The sequence below is a fragment of the Bos javanicus genome, chromosome 1 (assembly GCF_032452875.1).
Source record: "Bos javanicus breed banteng chromosome 1, ARS-OSU_banteng_1.0, whole genome shotgun sequence".
NCBI lineage: Eukaryota > Metazoa > Chordata > Mammalia > Artiodactyla > Bovidae > Bos > Bos javanicus.
Genome location: NC_083868.1, coordinates 19,550,607 through 19,557,788, shown reverse-complemented (window position 1 = coordinate 19,557,788; position 7,182 = coordinate 19,550,607). Strand labels below are relative to the sequence as shown.

At 40.8% G+C, this 7,182-nt stretch overlaps 1 non-coding gene across 1 annotated transcript; it reads right to left on the bottom strand.

The window, feature by feature from the left end:
* Positions 1-6,799: 6,799 nt before the first annotated feature.
* On the bottom strand, positions 6,800-6,872 carry TRNAW-CCA (transfer RNA tryptophan (anticodon CCA)). The gene has a single exon. It is a non-coding gene; the product is annotated as a tRNA-Trp (tRNA).
* Positions 6,873-7,182: the final 310 nt, after the last annotated feature.

Here is a 7,182-nt window from a genome sequence, read left to right as displayed (position 1 = left end):
CTCTTGAGAAATTTCCCACCTGATGTAAAAGAAAGGCATTAAGTAATTGCTTTTGGAATGGAGTTTTTAATGCATTGGAATATATTTTCATTTTAATTGCTGTAGCACTATAAAAATGTCTAAGTACCACATTGGCCTATATTTTTCTGTGCTTTTTTCCTGCATTATTCTGCTAAATTTTACATGCTAAGTATAGTAATGATTCACTTATCTGTAATCTGTAGGAAATTAGTGGTTCCACCACAGTTTTTTTTTTTTTTTTTAATAACTGGAAAATAATAGTTTTTAAAGCTTTAAAAATTTTTAGCTGTTTTGAAAGAAAGTTGAAATAGACTGAATGTTCTCCCCACATTCTTATGTTGAAATCCTAACCACCAATGTGATGGGATTTGGAGGGTGGAACCCTCATGAATAGGATTAGTATTCTTATAAATAAAAGAGGCCTTCCTGAGCTCCCTTCCTCTCCTGGTCATGAGAACTCAGTGACAAGGTGGCTGGCTATGAACCAGGAAGTAGCATCTCACCTGGACACTGAATCTGCCAGCATTACCTCAGTCTTGGACTTCCAGCCTCCATAACTATGAGAAATAAATTTATGCTGTTTATAAGCCCCTTAGTCTAAGGCATTCTGTAATAGCAGTGAAACAGATTAAGACAAAAGTTTTCTACAATGTATTATGTGCTTTTTGGCTATGTAGAATATATATATATGTATATATACATATATATATATATTTATATAAGATAATTGCTACACTAGCTAGGGTGTTATGTTTCTGTTTTAGACTCAGTTGCTGTGAAAATAGACTTAGAAAATCAGTGACCTCGTGAACAAGAAGGTTATTTCTTCATAATAGAATAAAAGGGTATACCAGGTTGGCCTTTCCTGGTGGCTCAGATGCCAAAGAATCTGCCTGCAATGCTAGAGACCCAGGTTTGATTCCTTATTCAGGAAGATCCCTTGGAGAAGGAAATGGCAACCCATTCCAGTGTTCTTGCCTGGAAAATACCATGGACAGAGGAGCCTGGAGAGCTGCAATCCATGGGGTTGAAAAAGAGTTGGACATGACTGAGTGACTAACACACACCTGGTTGGTAGTAACTCTGTTCCACATGGCAATTCAGGGATCCAGATTCTGCCATCTTGTCATCCTGTGATGCTTTTATCCTCTAGAACCTTGTCATCAGGTCAAGGCTTGTTCAGGTTTCAACCAATGGAGAGAGCAACATGTGGACAAGGCACACGTCTCTTAAAGGCTGAAGTTTTAAAGAGTTAGGCACATACCACAGCTGCTCATGTATTGTAGGGCTTCTCTGGTGGCTCAGAGGTACCCACTTGCCAATGCAGGAGACTCGGATTTGATCCTGGTCAGGAAGATTCGCTGGAGAAGGGAATGGCAACCCACTCCAGTATTGTTGCTTGGGAAATCCCATGGATAGAGGAGCCTAATGGGCTATAGTCCATGGGGTCACAAAAGAGTCGGACATGACTTAGTGACTCAACAGCAATAACATGTATCATAGCTGAGATTTTAGTCACGTGGTTACATCAGTCTTCAAGGGAAACTGAGAATGTCACCTAATTATGTGGCAGGAATAAGGGGTGGAGGAATATTGGTGGGCAGCTCTCTCTCTCATAGCCTGCAACTCTGACTGCCCAGTTTTTGCATGTATCCTTCTCACATTCATCCCTTTTCCATGCAAGGAACATAGAGCACACTCACCTCTGTCCCAAGGCAGATGACTCTAAGTTCCATCCAGTTACTGTATCCAGCTTAAATCCAAAGATTTCTGAGTGACATTCAGTCTTTCCACTCAGGTCCAAATATAACTCAGGTATATAAGATCAGAGTGGGCCAGGAAATTAAAACCCCTGTTCAAATAGGAGAAGAATGAGAGACACAGCAGTCATTGGTCCACAGCACTGATGGAGACCAGCTGGACAGGGGTCTCAAAGCCCTCTGCTCTGGCAGTGGAGGAAGTTCCTTGATTGGATCCTGTTTGCTCTTTGGGAGGGAATTCTTACTCATTGCTTTCTGTGGTCCCCTACCCTACTCTCTGGAAAAATCTTCCTTGTCTATTAATCTTCTTGGCCACATCTGAAGTGGGTTGTGGGAATGTGTTCCGCTTAGGGGCTATATGTATTTTGTGGCTGTTTGTAGACCTATAGGTTGTTTAAGACTCAGAGAGACACACAGCTCTTTGGTTCTCAGGCTCATGGATTCTTTACCAACATAGTTTCCTCAGTCTTAGTAAGCCTTCAGTTTGCTTGCTTTCAATATGTCTGTAAGCACAACCCCAATTTTTTTCTGAATATATTCTACACAGTACTTCAGTTTTTGCTTTCTTGTTCTTCTTGTGACATGTTCTTTTATTTTAGTGGCAGCTGTCTTGAGGCCATCTGAAAAGCTTGGGTGGGCCAGAAAGGCAACAATCTGACCCGCTATTTAATCACTATCATTCCCTCAGGAGGTCTTCTATGATTAGCCTATTTAGAGCCCCATCTCAGTCCCACCTTACCCCAATCTTGAAAAAAAAGAACAAAAATGCATCACTTTAGTATATTTACAAAATATGTATACATGTGATGCATTTATCTTATTTATAATACTTGTGTATTGTCGGTCTTCATCCTCTAGCATGTAAATTTCATGAGATTTGGAAGTCATAGTTTGTTCTCTCATGTATCTCAGGGACAGAGAATGTTGTTGTTTAATCACTCAGTTGTGTCCGACCCTTTTGTGACCCCATGGACCGTAGCCCACCAGGCTCCTCTGTCCATGGGATTTTCCAGGCAAAGATACAAGAAGAAATCCCTTCTCCCGGGGATCTTCCTGACCCAGGGATCTAACCTGCATCTCTTGCTTTGACAGGTGGGTTCTTTACCACTGAGCCACCAGGGAAGTCCTGGGACAGAGAATAGTGCCTGCCAAATATTTGTTGAATGAATAAATGAATGAGTGATTTGAAAGTGTGGTGACTTTTAGGTATATTATGCTGTTAATGAGCTGTGCAAATACTGTGGATTATAGCTATTTCCTCTTCTTCCATGTAAACAGAATTCTCAATTTGTTCATTTGGTAGAGGAGAGCAGGGAGGATACATCTTTGTTCTCTGCTCTTTAGCCATAGAGAACTCTTCTATGCCAGTTATGGAAATTCCATTCTTCTTCATATTGTCTTATGACAAATCTAAACAGTGTATTAAAAAGCAGAGACATCATTTTGCCAAGAAAGATCTGTATAGTCAAAGCTATGGTTTTTCCATATGTGAATGTGAGAACTGGGCCATAAAGAAGGCTGAATGCTGAAGAATTGATGATTTTGAACTGTGGTGCTGGGGAAAACTCTTGAGAGTCCCTTGGACAGCAAGGAGATTAAACTATAGTCAATCCTAAAGGAAATTAACCCTGAATATTCACGGAAGGACTGATGCTGAAGCTGAAGCTCCAACCCTTTGGCAACCTAATGAAAAGAGCTGACTCATTATAAAAGACCCTGATTCTGGTAAAGATTGAGGGCAAGAGGAGAAGAGGATGACAGAGGATGAGATGGTTGGATGGCATCACTGACTCAGTGGACATGAGTTTGAGCAAACTCCAGGAGATGGTGAAGGACAGGGAGGCCTGGCATGCTGCAGTCAACGGGGTCACAAAGAGAGGGGCACAACTTAGCAACTGAACAACAACAAGCAATATCAATCTTGGCAAGTGAGAGGTAAGCAAAAATGTAGTAGAATGGAAAAAACCTGTGGAAATAAACAAAAATGTGCTTACCCACTTCCTGCTTTGGCTATTGTTTACCCTTGTGTTGGTGTGATCTTGAAGCTTTAGCCACCATCTTGTGACCACGAAGACAAACTTCGCTAACAAATTGAGGTGGGAAGGGTGGAAGGATAGAAAGAACCCACCTGACATAATTGAATCATTGCACCAACCTTGGATTCACTTTCTTTTTTAAATGAGATAATGTCTACTTTATTTAATCTATTTTTGGTCTGCTATTCTGTTATTTGCCATGAAGTGATGGGACCAGATGCCATGATCTTCGTTTTCTGAATGTTGAGCTTTAAGCCAACTTTTTCACTCTCCTCTTTCATTTTCATCAAGAAGCTTTTTAGTTCCTCTTCACTTTCTGCCATAAGGGTGGTGTCATCTGCATATCTGAGGTTATTGATATTTCTCCCGGCAATCTTGATTCCAGCTTGTGCTTCTTCCAGCCCAGCGTTTCTCATGATGTACTCTGCATAAAAGTTAAATAAACAGGGTGACAATATACAGCCTTGACGAACTCCTTTTCGTATTTGGAACCAGTCTGTTGTTCCATGTCCAGTTCTAACTGTTGCTTCCTGACCTGCACAAAGGTTTCTCAAGAGGCAGGTCAGGTGGTCTGATATTCCCATCTCTTTCAGAATTTTCCACAGTTTATTGTGATCCATGCAGTCAAAGGCTTTGGCATAGTCAGTAAAACAGAAATAGATGTTTTTCTGGAACTCTCTTGCTTTTTTGATGATCCAGTGGATGTTGGCAATTTGATCTCTGGTTCCTCTGCCTTTTCTAAAACCAGCTTGAACATCTGGAAGTTGTTCAGTGGTCATGTATGGAAGTTGTCCAGTGGTCATGTGTGGATGTGAGAGTTGGACTGTGAAGAAAGCTGAGTGCCGAAGAATTGATGCTTTTGAACTGTGGTGTTGGAGAAGACTCTTGAGAGGCCCTTGGACTGCAAGGAGATCCAACCAGTCCATCCTAAAGGAGATCAGTCCTGGGTGGTCATTGGAAGGACTGATGTTGAAGCTGAAACTCCAGTTCTTTGGCCACCTCATGCGAAGAGTTGACTCATTGGAAAAGACTCTGATGCTGGGAGGGATTGGGGGCAGGAGGAGAAGGGGATGACAGAGGATGAGATGACTGGATGGACATGAGTTTTAGTGAACTCTGGGAGTTGGTCATGGACAGGGAGGCCTGGCGTGCTGCAATTCATGGGGTCGCAGAGAGTCGGACACGGCTGAGCGACTGAACTGAACTGACTGATTCTGTTATTTGTTGATTGCAGCTGAAAACATCCTAACTGATAGAGTAGCGGTATCTTCAGTGTTTGTTGAGACTAATTGGCCACCATTCTGTTACTCATTCAACCATTTGTCTGTTTACTCATTTATTAAGTTTTATTATATACCAGGCAAAACTTAGAGTAAAGAGATTAAGAGACAGCTCATGCATATCCTTGAGGAATTGACAGTAAAGGTGCAAACAAATAATCACTGAGTCATCTATCTAGCACACTGCTACCACAGAGCAGGTGCTTATTAGGTTTCAAATTCACTATAACTAGTGGAATCTGTTAGTCTTTTAGGCACTTTAATTGGATAGAGGTAGTCAATCCTGTCATTTCTGCAGTGGGCCCACATGGGGTCTACTCTCAGGCGTGATTTGAGAGAGGCTTTTTTCTGTTTCCATAAAGGAGTGACACCAATGTAGGCAATTTGGTCATATTGTTTATTGTTTGTCTACTCAGACATAAACTCCCTGTTGAAGATTATAGGGTTAAGGAATTGGGTGAGTTAGTTTGCTTGTTTTTCCTCCATCTCTATCCGAGATCCTTTTAAACACCCAGGCTAGAATGTGTTGATCAACTTGTGGCAGCTTAGGTATGTTGCTATAGGCTATTGGTAAAATTTGCATGTATGCCTAGAAAATAAATTAGAATTGCAGATTATTGAACATTTCAGTTTAATCATCTGGAAAGCCATAGTGTTTTTGTCTTTAAAAACAAAGCAAAACAAAAGCCCTGCAGCTATATCATCTAGTCATTGATATATTGAACTTTTAAAAAAATTTTTTACAGAGTCATTCAGTATGTGCAAATGGTAATGTTAGCTACCAAATGAGGGTGAAGGCTTTCTACCTAGAACTCAGTAAGAGAAGGTGCTGTTTTCATAATTAAAGTTCAAATGACAAATTCATGTGTACTCAGAATGAGTCTTAATCTCCCTATGGTAGATCATACTTTTAAGTTCACTGACTTACCTTTTATGTTGGGTTCATTAAAAGTTTATATAGGAAAAAAGTTTATATAGCAAGCTCAAGAAAAGTTAGTGACTGATGGTAGTATACTGATTTCTGATAGACTTAATAGGTAGAGTAATTCAAATGGTCATAGGAAACTGTTCAGGAGCTAGTCTTAGTTTATTAAAGTTTGTATCAAGTACTTTTAAGTCTAAATATCCTTATTTTTTTCTTTCTGCTTTAGAATGGTTTGGGGATTTTCATTCCATTCTCTGTTTCTGTCTACTATTTGGTCACCAACTTCTCTTAATGATATTTGACCCTTTGTTTTCTTTTGGTTTATGATATTTAATAACTAGGCACAGTTAACCAGATGTAAGGGAGAGGTTATATTTTCATCTTTGTTACACATAAGCTTTATTTTTTCAAAAATGTTTTTATGTATTTGGGCTTCCCTGGTGGCTTGGACAGTAAAGAATCCACTTGTAATGTGGGAGACCTTGGTTTGAGCCCTGGGTCAGGAAGATCCCCTGGAGGAGGACATGGCAACCCACTCTAGTACTCTTGCCTAAAGAATCCCCATGGACAGAGGAGCCTGCTGGGCTACAGCCCATGGGGTTGCAAAGAGTGACTGAAGCACCACGTTTATTTGTTTAGTTGACTGTGCTGAGTGTTAGTTGTGGCCTGCAGGATCTTTGATCTTCCTTGTGGCATGTGAGATCTTTTTTGTTCAGTTGCAGCATGCAGATTCTTTTAGTTGTGGCCTTAGAACTCGTAGTTGCATGTGGGATCCAGTTCCCTCACCAGGGATCAAACCTGGGCTCCCTGCTTTGGAAGCATGGAGTCTTAGCCACTGGACCACGAGGGAAGTCTCCAGTACACATAAACTAAAGAGGAACTACTTATGTATGTATCTGAGAGGAAAACAAAAATAGAAATACATTGTTGGGCCTCCCTCTTCAGTAAGACTCTTGCAGCAGTCCTCACATCTGTCAGGGGACTGATCTCTGGCTTCCAAGTTGACAGTTCAGGTGCAAGGCAATGAGACACATGCTTGCGGTCCTGATATGAAAGCGTCATATCTCAAATAGGAACCAGTATCTGTTATAACAACATTTGAGGCATAAATTCTGGAGTTCCTGCAAGGGGATTGCCTAGTTATAAGAGTCATCACATAC